The sequence below is a fragment of the Benincasa hispida genome, chromosome 8 (assembly GCF_027475165.1).
Source record: "Benincasa hispida cultivar pf3 chromosome 8, pf3_genome.v1.1, whole genome shotgun sequence".
Taxonomy (NCBI): domain Eukaryota; kingdom Viridiplantae; phylum Streptophyta; class Magnoliopsida; order Cucurbitales; family Cucurbitaceae; genus Benincasa; species Benincasa hispida.
The window spans coordinates 49,975,833-49,988,276 of record NC_143485.1 but is presented as its reverse complement, the minus strand read 5'-3'; the positions used below and the strand labels follow the sequence as shown (position 1 = coordinate 49,988,276).

Genomic DNA, 12,444 nt, shown 5'->3' with positions numbered 1-12,444 from the left:
AAAAGTGTTTTCTGTACTAATCTCAGCCTTGGATTGAGTGGTTAAACTCCAAATTGAAAGGGATTTTGAGGGTTTGGAGAGGGTTTGCTGAAAACTACTTTTAGCAAAATTTTTCCGTAAAAATCAACTGCATGCCCTTCAAACATATCAAAATTAAAGTATTTATTCAACTTAACCATGCAAACACCCATTAATCAACCATTTGACACTTCAAAAAGCAATATGAAAGTGGGCTATGTGTTAAATATGGATAAATCCACTAATCAATTTTTCAAACTTTAATTTAATTTTTTAATTAATTAAATTAAGCACAAAATCAATTTCTAAAATTGAATTTAAATTTTGAAATTTGATTTAATTTAAATAATTAATTAAATAAATTTAATTAATTAATTATTAATAATTTAATATCAAATATTAAATTAATAAAATTTCTAATTCAAACATGAATCCTATTCACGTAATTATCACTATCTAAATCATTATTTAAATATATTGAACTCTGCAAATATGTTTAATTTCAATAAATTAAAAAGATAATTATATCGAATATAATTATCCAAACCCTGAATTGAATTTGAATATTTCAAATTCATTCAATATTCTTACCCAATGTTTAATCTTTTACGAGCTAGTAGAGGGACCTTATGGACCTACAGATCATGAGCTCCAACGATTTAAGATTAATTGGCTAAACTCTTTAAACCGAATTAATCAATATTCGTTAACTATCAAGACATACCACTATAGCTTAGTAGTTGCACTCTCCTCACTGTAAATATGTTTCTATTCACTTGATTTAACCATAATCAGTAAGTCGATCTTTCACAGGCCATTCGTATTTATAGCTAGGTCAAAATTACCATTTTACCCCTATAAATACATTGTGCTCCTTAGGTCTCCATTGATCATCTATTGAACAATTGGTTTATAGTCCAACTAATAAAGCATATCCCTCTCTGTCATGAGAGGGCGTGACCCTTTTTTTCAAGACTAGGAATCGGTATTTAAGGGAACAACCTATCTGCTAACTCTAAGATGAGTAGGAATAAATTCCATTTTGCAGGACTATGTCTCCATCTATCTATTCGATTTTATCCCCAAAATGGGAGGCTTATCGAGCGATGAAATACTCTCACTTATGCAGATCAAAGGATAATCCCGAATAAACAGGAGTTCATAGTTAGCTCAAAATTAAGATCGAGTTACCTTAGACCATTAAGTTGAAATAGTCAGTTTTAGCGGTAAACTATTGTTATATAGAAAAATGACTATTTCGTGGTCTGGTCTTATGTAAACGTCTTTTGCATAGGATGCTCCCACTCGCATGTCTCCACATGAACGATTTCAGGATCATATCGTTTGTATCAATATACAAAGTGGACCGCATCCATAGTGTCCCCAGGATGAGATACCCAATCTCATCCATATACTTATAGACCTTTTTACTATATACTAAAATTTGATCATCTTTTATGTCTCTACATAAATTTAAAGTATTCATACTATAGCCATGGGTTTGTTTATTGAATTTTATAACATAATGCAATTTCAATAATACTTTTATTAAATGAAGTCTCAATTATAGAAAAATAGAATATGTTTAAAAATTACGAACTGCGAGTTTTAAAATATTCCCAATAGGATGGGCAGTCAGAGTGGACGATTCAAACATTAAAAGATATGTTGAGGATTTGTGTAATTCAGTTTAAAGGTAGCTGGGATACACACTTGCCATTAATGGAGTTCGTTTATAATTAGAGTTATCATTCCAGCATTGGTATGGTTCCATATGAAGCCTTATACGAAAGATAGATGGGGTATAGTAACGTGGTCATGACCTAATCCAGCTCTACATGCACATATGACTCGTATTATCGGCGTTGATGAGATTGAGCAAAAGGGCACACTCTCAACTAAGGTTGTTAGGGATTGAGCAAAATCTCCTATATGTTCAAACAGAGGAGTAGAGATACTTTACAAGATAGTAACGAGCTCACTTCAGGGTTTTCACATATGATATGATTTCATGTTTTCAATTTTATCTCCCAACCCTAAAAATGATTATGTAAATGTTTTATGAGGAACCATATCTATGTTATTTATGTTGAAGCATGTTTTATTTTAAGTAGTCACTCATTGGGCATTTTAAGCTCATTCTTTTAAACAGTTGCTCTTCCCAGGTAGTGGTTGACGTCCCAAAGTTGAGTAGATCTACCAGTCTGTCATTACCAGAATTCTCCAATAACTTGAAGTTTAGGTGGTTCACTTGTCATGTTTTAAACCCTAATTTTGGCTATTCATGTCTTGAGATTTCTGGGTAGAGATTTGGAGTCAAAGGTTTTACGTGTAAATATTTGTTATCTGAATGGCTGTAACATAATGGATGTGAACTTTCTGAATGGTAGTACCTATGTAGTTAAGTGAAAGATGAGATGATGTATGTAATTACTGTAAAATTCTTAACTACTATCAGGTCAACAAGTGCTAAAGATACGAGTTCCTTGATATAGGTTGGACAATAGTTGTCATAAGAGAGTTGTCAACTGCCGTTTTCACATCCCTTCTCAGGTTAAAAGGGTAATCTGGAAGGGGGTGTGACAAACTCAGTCTTTAACAATTACACTATATGTACTACAGATCAGATTGAGGGCAAATATAGAATTAGAAAAAGTCATATCACGTGGTCCACAACAGATTTATTAAATTATTATTAATGATTTTGTCATTTTTTCTAATTGAAATATAAAATTCTGCTATATACTCTATTCTCCAATTAGCTATTAGTAACCAAACGAAATGACATGCCAATTAATTTTATGAATTTCTTGTTCAAACAAAAGAAAATAAAAAAGACTCTTCATAAGGAATAAGGATTTTTTTTTTTTTTCTTTTTTCGTTTTTCTATGACGGAATCGGATTTTTTTTTATTTATTGTTTTTCTTTAAAATAATGGTATCAGAAATCTGAGGGAAAATTACACATAAATTTAATAAAGAGAGAGAATGGTACTGTTTTAATAAGAAAAAAACAACGTGGAGGTAAGATGGAGAGAGAATGATCCTAAAATGAATGGAAAATGACAAAATTGTACCTTCTCAAATGAATGGTTGAGACTTGAGCAACGAAACTAATTGTATATAAGTTTTAAGCTAAAAGTGGCTTTTGAGAACCTCTTCGACACACATAGGCTTTAGGTTTTTGAAGCAACTCTACATGCACCTATATGACCATATTAGATTGGTTTGTTATACGTCTTGAGACTACTCTATTTGTAGTAGGATCAAATTTGTTCTACAATGTACGCCTCTTGAGAATACTTCAATATGAACAGATCATATTGCTCCATTGCACGTATTGAGATTACTCTATGTCGGTAAGATTACAAATTTGAGTATAAGTTGTATGAAGATTTTTACTTTGTATGATTATGAATTTTCTTAAAGAATAATTTTATAGATCTCTCTAGTGTTTTAATTACCTTGAATTCTTAAATGTTTCATGTTTTACGTTATTTCTACAAAGCGTTGAATATATATTTGTTACGAAATCGACAATTAAAAAATACAAAAAGAAACGTAGAGATAGAGAAGATCGACATACAGATATACGTGGTTCACTAACAGTGTGTTAGCTACGTCCACGGGCAGAGGGAGGACAATATTATTAGGGAGAATATTTTCAGAAAATTACATCAAACGGCGCCTCTAGGGTTAGAGAGTTTATATAGCACACTACTCTAAACCCTAGGGTCATAATCGTAGATAACTACAAATAAATAAATAAATATGCTAAATACGAATTCTGAATAGGTTTCGGGGTGAGACCCCCGTACTTGATTGTTCGAAGCGCCAACAAATAAATTCAAAGCATTCCAACAATATTTAACTTGAAAATAATTTTTCTCAAGATTATTTTTCTTTTAAATAATAAAAGGTACCACTCATTTGTCTTCTTAACTCATTCTTTAATCATCATATTACCTCCCAGTTGCTTTTGAGTTTCAACTGAGATTTAGTCGATAAAAAACTATAATCGGTCTTATCAATTTATTGCAATATCACCTTGTACAACTACATGTATCCAATCATAGAGGATTTGAAAAATGAATGTGATCTTGTTACATTGTATAAGCAACCTTTGTAATTGAAGTGTTCCAAAAAAAAAAAAAAAAAACCCTTTGTATTGAAGTTAACTCTTAAGCTAAGATAGATTTGACCATAGACTTCATTACTCTTGGTGTCTATTGGATGGTCAATTGCCTCCCTCCCCATTGTAAATGTAGCTTGATATCTAACCTTATGCAATTCAAAAAAACCATTCCCTCAAGAAAGTGGGACAGAAATGGATCCAATATCGTACAAAAATCTCCAACTTGTGCAGCAAATTACTCAATCTTCATATGCAGACACCATTCACTTCAATAATCCCATCTCTTCTTCACTCATGATCTTCCTCTTCCTCTTCCTCTTCTTCCTATTTTCACTCAATCTCTTGTCCACCAAAAGCCCCAAAATTAACTTACCACCATCACCGCCACAATTCCCAATAATTGGCAACCTTCACCAACTAGGCAGCCTCCCACACCGCTCAGTGGCATCTCTTTCAGAGAAATATGGGCCTCTAATGCTCCTCAAACTAGGCCAAACCCCAACTCTCATTGCCTCATCAGCAAAACTAGCTAGAGAAGTAATGAAGTCACATGACACCATCTTCTCAAACAGAGCTCAAAATAGAGCTGCAAAATCCTTACTCTATGGATGCCGAGATGTGGCCTTTGCTTCCTATGGAGAGCACTGGAGAGAGGCCAGAAAAGTGTGTGCTATGGGGCTTTTGAGTGCCAAAAGAGATGAGTTTTTCAACATGTTAGAGATGAAGAAGTCGCAGAGCTTGTGAAAAAGATTGGTGGGAATTCATCAATATCAGTGAATCTTAACAAGCTTCTTATGTCAACTTCAAACAATATAATGGGAAGATGCGATCTGGGAGAGAAGTTTGAGGATAAAAATAATGGGTTTAGAGATGTGACGAGGAAGGCTATGGTGCTGTTGGTGGGGTTTTGTGTTGGGGATGCGTTTCCTTGGTTTGGATGGATTGATGTGTTGAGGGGATTTCATGGACAACTCAAAACCACTTTTGAAAAATTGGATGGGCTTTTTGAGAAAGTTATTGAAGAACATAGGGAAAAAATGAAGAGTAGTGGTGATAATGGATCTTGTGAGAAGGATTTTGTGGGGATTATGCTAAAGTTGCAACAACAAGACAATCTTTATTATGGTTTCACTATGGTCGAGTTCAAAGCAATTTACAGGTTTAGTATTTCTCTCTCTCTCTTTTATATACAGTTCTTAAAATTAGTAACCACATTTACCTCTTATCAAATGAAACAAACACAATCTTAAAAAGTTAATCTGTTAGATGATATATAATTAAATTTATCTTTACTTATAGCTTAAATTTTTGGGTCAATCGATGATTTAAGATAGTTAGGTGGTTCAAGGAGGTCCTATGTTCAAGCCCCTACAACATCATTTCTTCCCCAATTAATATTGATTAGGCCTTCTTCATATTTTGAGCTCACAAGTGAGGGAAGTGTTAAATAATATAATATTAAATTTACCTTCATTCCATTAGCTTAAGTTTTGTAACCTATTGCAATTGACAATTAAAATATTAATCGGTATTGCCCATGAATCTCAATGACCAAGAATTGGAAATTGAATTGACAAGGTAAAGAACTCTACAATATATAGAAGGAATACCACCGAAAATTTTCTTTGTTTGCAAAGTTGTAAGACCATGTATGGGGGCTGACGCCTGTCCAGTGCCGGAAGGTCAAGGAAGTTGGTGACTTGATGACAGGGGAGTTGGCGACCAAAGCCCCGGTGAACGGTGGTCGTAACTATAATGGTCCTGGGAGGGTAGAGACCTTTGGTGTCCTCTCCAGTCAAGAATTGGGGCCTCACAATCACTAGCCAATATGCTTTTCTCTCATGCCTTTCTTCGTTCATGGTTCGATATTCTGGTGTTCTAGGCATAGAAGAACCACACCAATCCATCCCAGGGAAAAAAAACTTAAAATGTATACATATTAAAAGTCTTTCTTTTTGGTTAATTTTAATACTTTAAAAACTAGGAAAATTTCATTTTAATGAGTGCCACTTCAATTTTCGGTGACTTATTAGGAGAAAAACTGACAGACTTAGGATAAACCTATAAGCTCTTTAACCCCTGCAAGTAAAAATAAAACAGTACCAAACTAGGAAAACAGAGAGATAGAAGAAGAAGAAGATAGTAGTGAATACTTCAAGACTCCTTGCTCTTATTTATCAACTATTTCTTCTAAAACCTCTCGATACAAACACTCAACCTTTCCTTATCATTCCTTCCCTAAAATAGAGCAACCCTCTCCCTAAAATAAATCTCCCCCATCCCTCCGAAATAAGAAAATACAAGCAGGACACCTCAGCACCTTAGAGAGAGTTGGGCACTTCTCTCCTCACCAAAAGCCTCCTAACTTTCAACTAATTCTTTTCCTGCCCTTTCAGTACAATCCCTGCTCTTTGTAACAGCCTCGGGTCCCTTCCTCCTTCTCTTCCCACATTCCTTCTTTGGTCATCATTGGTTGTTATGTCATTTCCCTTTTTACCCCTCCTTTTATAAATATATATTATTTGTGGCCTTACAATACCTCCCTTCTCGAAAAGAACCTTGTCCTCAAGGTTAAATCATGGGAACTGCTGATTCAAGGCTCAAACATCTTCCTAGGTTGCTTCATTTTCTGACATCCTTTTCCATTTGACCAACCACTCGTGTGTTGCCAGATCCCCATTCCATCGTACTCTTAAAACGGTCTCAGGTGTTGTTTGCAACTCAAACTCCTCAGTCGCATAGGAGGATGTCGTTGGATCTACTGGCTCTATCCTAGTTTCTTCTTGAGTTGAGAGATATGGAATACGTTGTGTATTTCAACTTTTAGTGGAAAGTCTAATTTGTAAGCTACTTCTCCTACTCGTTCATTTATTCGATAAGGTCCATAGAACCTCGATGCTAGCTTCTCACTTCTTCTTCTTGCCAATGTTATTTATCGGTAAGGCCTCAATTTCAAGTACACTTCTTCTCCAATCTCAAAACTCAATTCTCTCTTATGTTTGTCGGACTGCTTCTTCATTCGATTTTGAGCTATGGCTAGATTTTCCTTTAAGGCATTGAGCGCTAAGTCCCGCTCCTGTAACTGCTGCTCCACGGCATTGTTGAATGTCTTTCTATCCCCATAAGTGATAAGAGGTAGGGGCGGTCTCCCGTATACTTCCTGAAAGGGAGTGGACTTGATGGAGATATGGAAGGTTGTGTTGTACCACAATTCGGCCCATGCTATCCATTTGTTCCATTTTCTCGGTTATTCATTACAAAAACAGCGTAAATAAGTTTCTAAACAAATGTTCAACCTATCCGTTTGTCCGTCTGTTTGAGGATGGAATGATGTATTTCTTTTTAGTTTCTTCCCCATAGTTGTAAACATCTCCTTCCAAAAATCGCTCACGAAGATTTTATCTCTATCAGTCAAAATAGATAAGGGGACTCCATGGTGCCTCATTACTTCTTGAATAAAGATATCCGCTACTTGCTTTGCAAGAGTGTTTGAGAGGGGTGAAATGTTCATACTTACTCAAGCGGTCTACAACAACCATTATAACATCATACCCTTCGGCCTTTGGTAACCCTTCCATGAAGTCCATGCTCTAATCCTTCAATATCATATATGGAATAGGAAGTGGCTGAAGTAAGCTTGCTGATGTGAGAGTCTTGAACTTGTTTCTTTGGCATATTTCACACCCTTCAACATATTTCTTCACATCAGATATCATCCCTTGCCAATACAGTTCTCCACTCATTCTCTTGTAAGTTCTCAGGAATCCAGAGTGTCCTTCTAACACTGCGTCATGGAATGTATGCAATAGTGAAGGAATCAAACTAGACTTTCGGGATAGCACTAACCTGTCCTTGTAGGTCAATCTATCGTGTTGCCATTTATACCTTGGTTTCCCCTCTGGATTTTCCTTCAAAAGGGTGATGATTTTCTGTAGCTCCTCATCTTCCTCCACTTCCTTCAAAACAACTTTAATATCTATAATAGTTGGTGCTGATAGTACACTCAATTCCCCTTGTGTCTGCACTATTGACAAGGCGTTTGCATCTTTGTTTTGTAACTTCGGTTGGTATAGGATTTCAAAATCATATCCAAGTAGCTTGGTTAGCCATCGTTGGAACTGGGGTTGCACCTCTCACTACTCTATCAGAAATTTCAGTGCCTTCTGATCTGAGATCACTGTGAACTTGCTTCCCAACAAATAATGCCTCCATTTTTGTACTGCTAGGACTACTACCATCAATTCCTTTTCATAGATAGACTTGCCTTGGGCTCTTGCTAATAGTTTTTGACTAAAATATGCTATAAGCTTCGACTCTTGGGACAAAACAGCCCCTAAACCCATTCCTGATGCATCTGTTTCTATCACAAACCCTTTAGAGAATTCTGGGAGGGCTAGGACCGGGGTTGTGACTATGGCTTGCTTCAGATTTATGAAGGCTTGATTGGCTTCTTCACCCCATTTGAATGATTTTTTCTGGAGAAGCTTAGTAAGTGAGGTTGCGATGTTCCCATACCCTTACACAAAATGCCTATAGTACCGTGAGCCCCAAAACCCCCCTTAATTCAGAAACATTCTGAGGTTGTGACCACTCCCTCATGACTTTGACCTTCCCATCATCGACTTCTACTCAATTAGCTGATATCTAGTGGCCTAATTTGCGCCTGGCAAAAAGTACATTTCTTTTGTTTGCAAATAGCTTATAGTCTCGAAGAAAATTGAACACCACTCTCAAGTGTGTCTCGTGTGTTGATATGTCAGGACTGTACATCAATATATCGTCAAAGAAAACATTACAAACTTATGAAGAAAAGGTCGAAAAACCTGGTTCATTAAGGATTGAAAGGTAGATGGTGCATTCGTGAGTCTGAATGGCATGACAAGGAATTCATAGTGACCTTCATGAGTTTTGAAAGCTGTCTTCTCGATGTCCTTCTCATTCATTCTGATTTGATGATACCCTGACCTCAAATCCAACTTGGAATAAACTGCTAACCCATGTAATTCATCTAACAACTCCTCAATGACCGGTATAGGGAACTTGTCTGCCACCGTTGCTTGGTTTAGTTTTCTATAATCGACACAGAACCTCCATCCCCCATCTTTCTTCTTCACTAATAGGACCAGACTGGAATATGGACTGTGGCTTGGCCGGATGATGCCTGCCTTAAGCATTTCTTCCACTAATTTCTCAATCTCTTCCTTCTGGTTATGGTCGTACTTATATGGCCTCGCATTGATCGATTTCTGATCCGCGCTCATCAAGATGCGGTGGTCTATAGCTCTTTTAGGTGGTCGTGTCTTTATTTCCTCAAATATGTCCTTATTCTCTTCGAACAGGGCTCGGATCATGAGTGGAAGCTCCCCTGACTCCTCAAGCTCTTCTTTTCCTTCAATCTTTTCTTCACTATCATACTCATAATTTTGAAATTCTACCAAAAATCCCTGGTCTTCCTTTTCCCAGGACGTTGTGAGCATCTTGAAAGAGACCTCTGCCCTGATTAGAAAAGGATCACCCTTCAGAATGTCCTATGAGTCCCCTGACAGAAACGACATGGTTAAAGATGGCCAATGTACTCCTATAAACCCAGTCATGCATAACCAAGGCATCCCTAGCACCACGTCCATTTGTCCCAAATCAATCGCTAGGAAATCGGCCTTAACACTAAGGTTGGGTAGCTTTAGTCCAATCGCCTTGCAAACCTCTCCCCCTCTTATAGCATCTCCATTCCCGATTACTACAGAGAAGCTCTTCCTATTCATTGGTAATTTTAGCTCGTCTACTAACCTTTTATGCACAAAATTATGTGTGGCTCCGCAGTCGATCAGTCTCGCTACTTCCTTCCCCTTCATTTTCCCTCTCAGCTTCATCCCCCCGGACTGATAGGTCGTATATTGACCTCAAGGAAATTTTGGTCATTTCCTCTGTTTCCATCTCTTCTTCTTCCCACAGTTTCTCCCTTTTTTCCTATTCTATGGTTGTTTCTTCATTCTCATTGGTGACGAATAACATCAGTTCCCGGTTCTCCTTCAACTTGCATCGGTGTCCTGGGCTATATTTCTCATTACAACGAAAACTTAGTCCCTCTTCCAGCCATTCACAGAGCTCGCTATCTGAGAGACGTTTCATGGGTGGCTCCTTCTTCACAAAGTTACTTTTCACAGGTAGGGTGATCTGTTTGGTTCCCTATGTATCCAGGGTCTTCCCGCTCTTCAACATCGAGTTCTCCTTTCCTTGGGCTTCTTTTTTGCTAGGCCCAACAACCTCCAGATCCACTAAAGCTATCTTTAGGGCCACATTGCGGTCGCTCACCAGCTGGGCTTTATACATACATTTCTTCAGGGTGATCGGTTTTCTACTGATCATTTCGGCCCTCAACGTTGGTTCCAACCCATTTACGAAAGCATCTTTGAGAAATTCTTCGGCTAGGTCAGGTAGGGGTGCCGAGTAGATGACAAACTTCTTCACGTAGTCCACATAGGATCCTTCTTGCTTTATCCTCAGCAACCTCGCGCCAAAGCTCCCTTCTCCTATCGATCTATAGTATTCGAACATCCTTCTTTTCAAGTCCTCCCACATATTGATAGGTTTCCGGTTGTGGCTCCATCAAAACCAGTCTACTTCCTCCGGCCCAAAACTGATAACCGCGACCTTAACCTTCTTCTGATCAGACAGCTCGTGGATTTCGAAATAGTGTTCTGCCCTGTATACCTAAGACTTCAGGTTCTCTCCAGCGAAAATGGGTATTTCCAGCCTTTTGTACTTGCTTTTATCGGATCTCCTTCCTCCATTGCTGGGGGTCGACTCGGTTTCGTCAACTTTTCCTTTCATTTTCATCCTCCTCCCATCAGAAGCACCTGATTCCTCTGCTTTCCGAGCCGCATTGCTTTCCCTCATCTCCTCTGTCAACTTCTCAATATTCTTACACAGCCCCAACAGCATTTCTTTCATCTCAGAGACCACTCTCTCATTCTTTTCCAGCTTATCCTCTATTTGTTTCTAAGCCATTCACACGCGTACGCCCCAGGTGAAGCGGCTCTGATACCACTTGTAAGCTCTTCAACCCCTGCAAGTAAAAATAAAACAGCACCAAACAAGGAAAACAGAGAGAAAGAGAAGAAGAAGAAGAAGACAGTAGTGAATACTTCAAGACTCCTTGCTTTTATTTATCAACTATTTCTTCAACCTTTCCCTGTCGTTCCTTCCCTAAAATAGAGCAACCCTCTCCCCAAAATGAATCTCCCTCGTCCCTTCGAAAGAAGAAAATACAAGCAAGGACACCCCAGCACCTTAGAGAGAGCTGGACACTTCTCTCCTCACTAAAAGCCTTCTAACTTTTAGCTCATCCTTTTCTTGCCCCTTCAATACAATCCCTGCTCTTTTTAACAGCCTCATGGTCCCCTCCTTCTTCTCTTCTCACATTTCTTCCTTGGTCATCATTGGTTGTTATGTCATTTCCCTTTTTACCCCTCCTTTTATAAGTATATATTATTTGTGGCCTTACAAAACCTCACATGTAAAATTATTGAGTTTGAAAATTAAGAGAGACTTGAATGCAACTTAATCCAAACCTCCCAAATCAAAAGTAAATTTTTTTTCTTAGAGAAGATATTCACATTGTGTCTTATCTTGAATTAAGATTAATTTTTTATTTCTTGCCAATTTAGATAAAAATTAATTTTCAACCAATTATAAGAACTAGTTAGAACACATCAATTTTTCTAAAAATGCATAGGCTAAACAAGTTCTAAAGCACGTAATCAAAATGGTATTTTAACCAAATTCCTACTACTTAGTTAGCAACAAATTAGGAATAATATATATAACATTTTGAAAACTAATTGCAGGATATGTTACTAGGTGGAACCGTTTCAACAGCAGCAGGTTTGGAATGGACAATGGCAGAGCTGATGAGAAACCCAACAGTCTTGAACAAAGTTCAAGAAGAGGTTAGAACAATAGTTGGAGAAAAAACCAATGATTGAAACAAAAGACTTTTAAAAAATGGAGTACATGAAATGTGTTATAAAAGAATCTCTAAGGCTGCACCCACCAAGTCCTCTATTGCTACCAAGAGAAACAATGCAAAGTTTGAACCTTGAAGGCTACCAAATTCCACCAAAAACAAGGGTCTGGATCAATGCTTGGGCAATACAAAGAGACCTTGAAATCTGGGAAAGGCCAAACCAGTTCATCCCAGAGAGATTCATGCATGAAAAGAAATAAGTTGATTTCAAGGGCCATAACTTTGAGTTGATTCCATTTGGGAGTGGAAGAAGAAAGTGCATTGGA

The 12,444-nt window shown here is 37.4% G+C and overlaps 1 pseudogene across 1 annotated transcript; it reads left to right on the top strand.

Moving 5' to 3' along the window:
* The first annotated feature begins 4,344 nt into the window (after nt 1-4,344).
* LOC120083588 (phenylacetaldehyde oxime monooxygenase CYP71AN24-like) lies at nt 4,345-12,161 on the top strand (annotated as a pseudogene). Its single transcript, XR_016531037.1, has 2 exons — nt 4,345-5,311; nt 12,000-12,161. The product of XR_016531037.1 is annotated as a phenylacetaldehyde oxime monooxygenase CYP71AN24-like (transcript).
* Nucleotides 12,162-12,444: the final 283 nt, after the last annotated feature.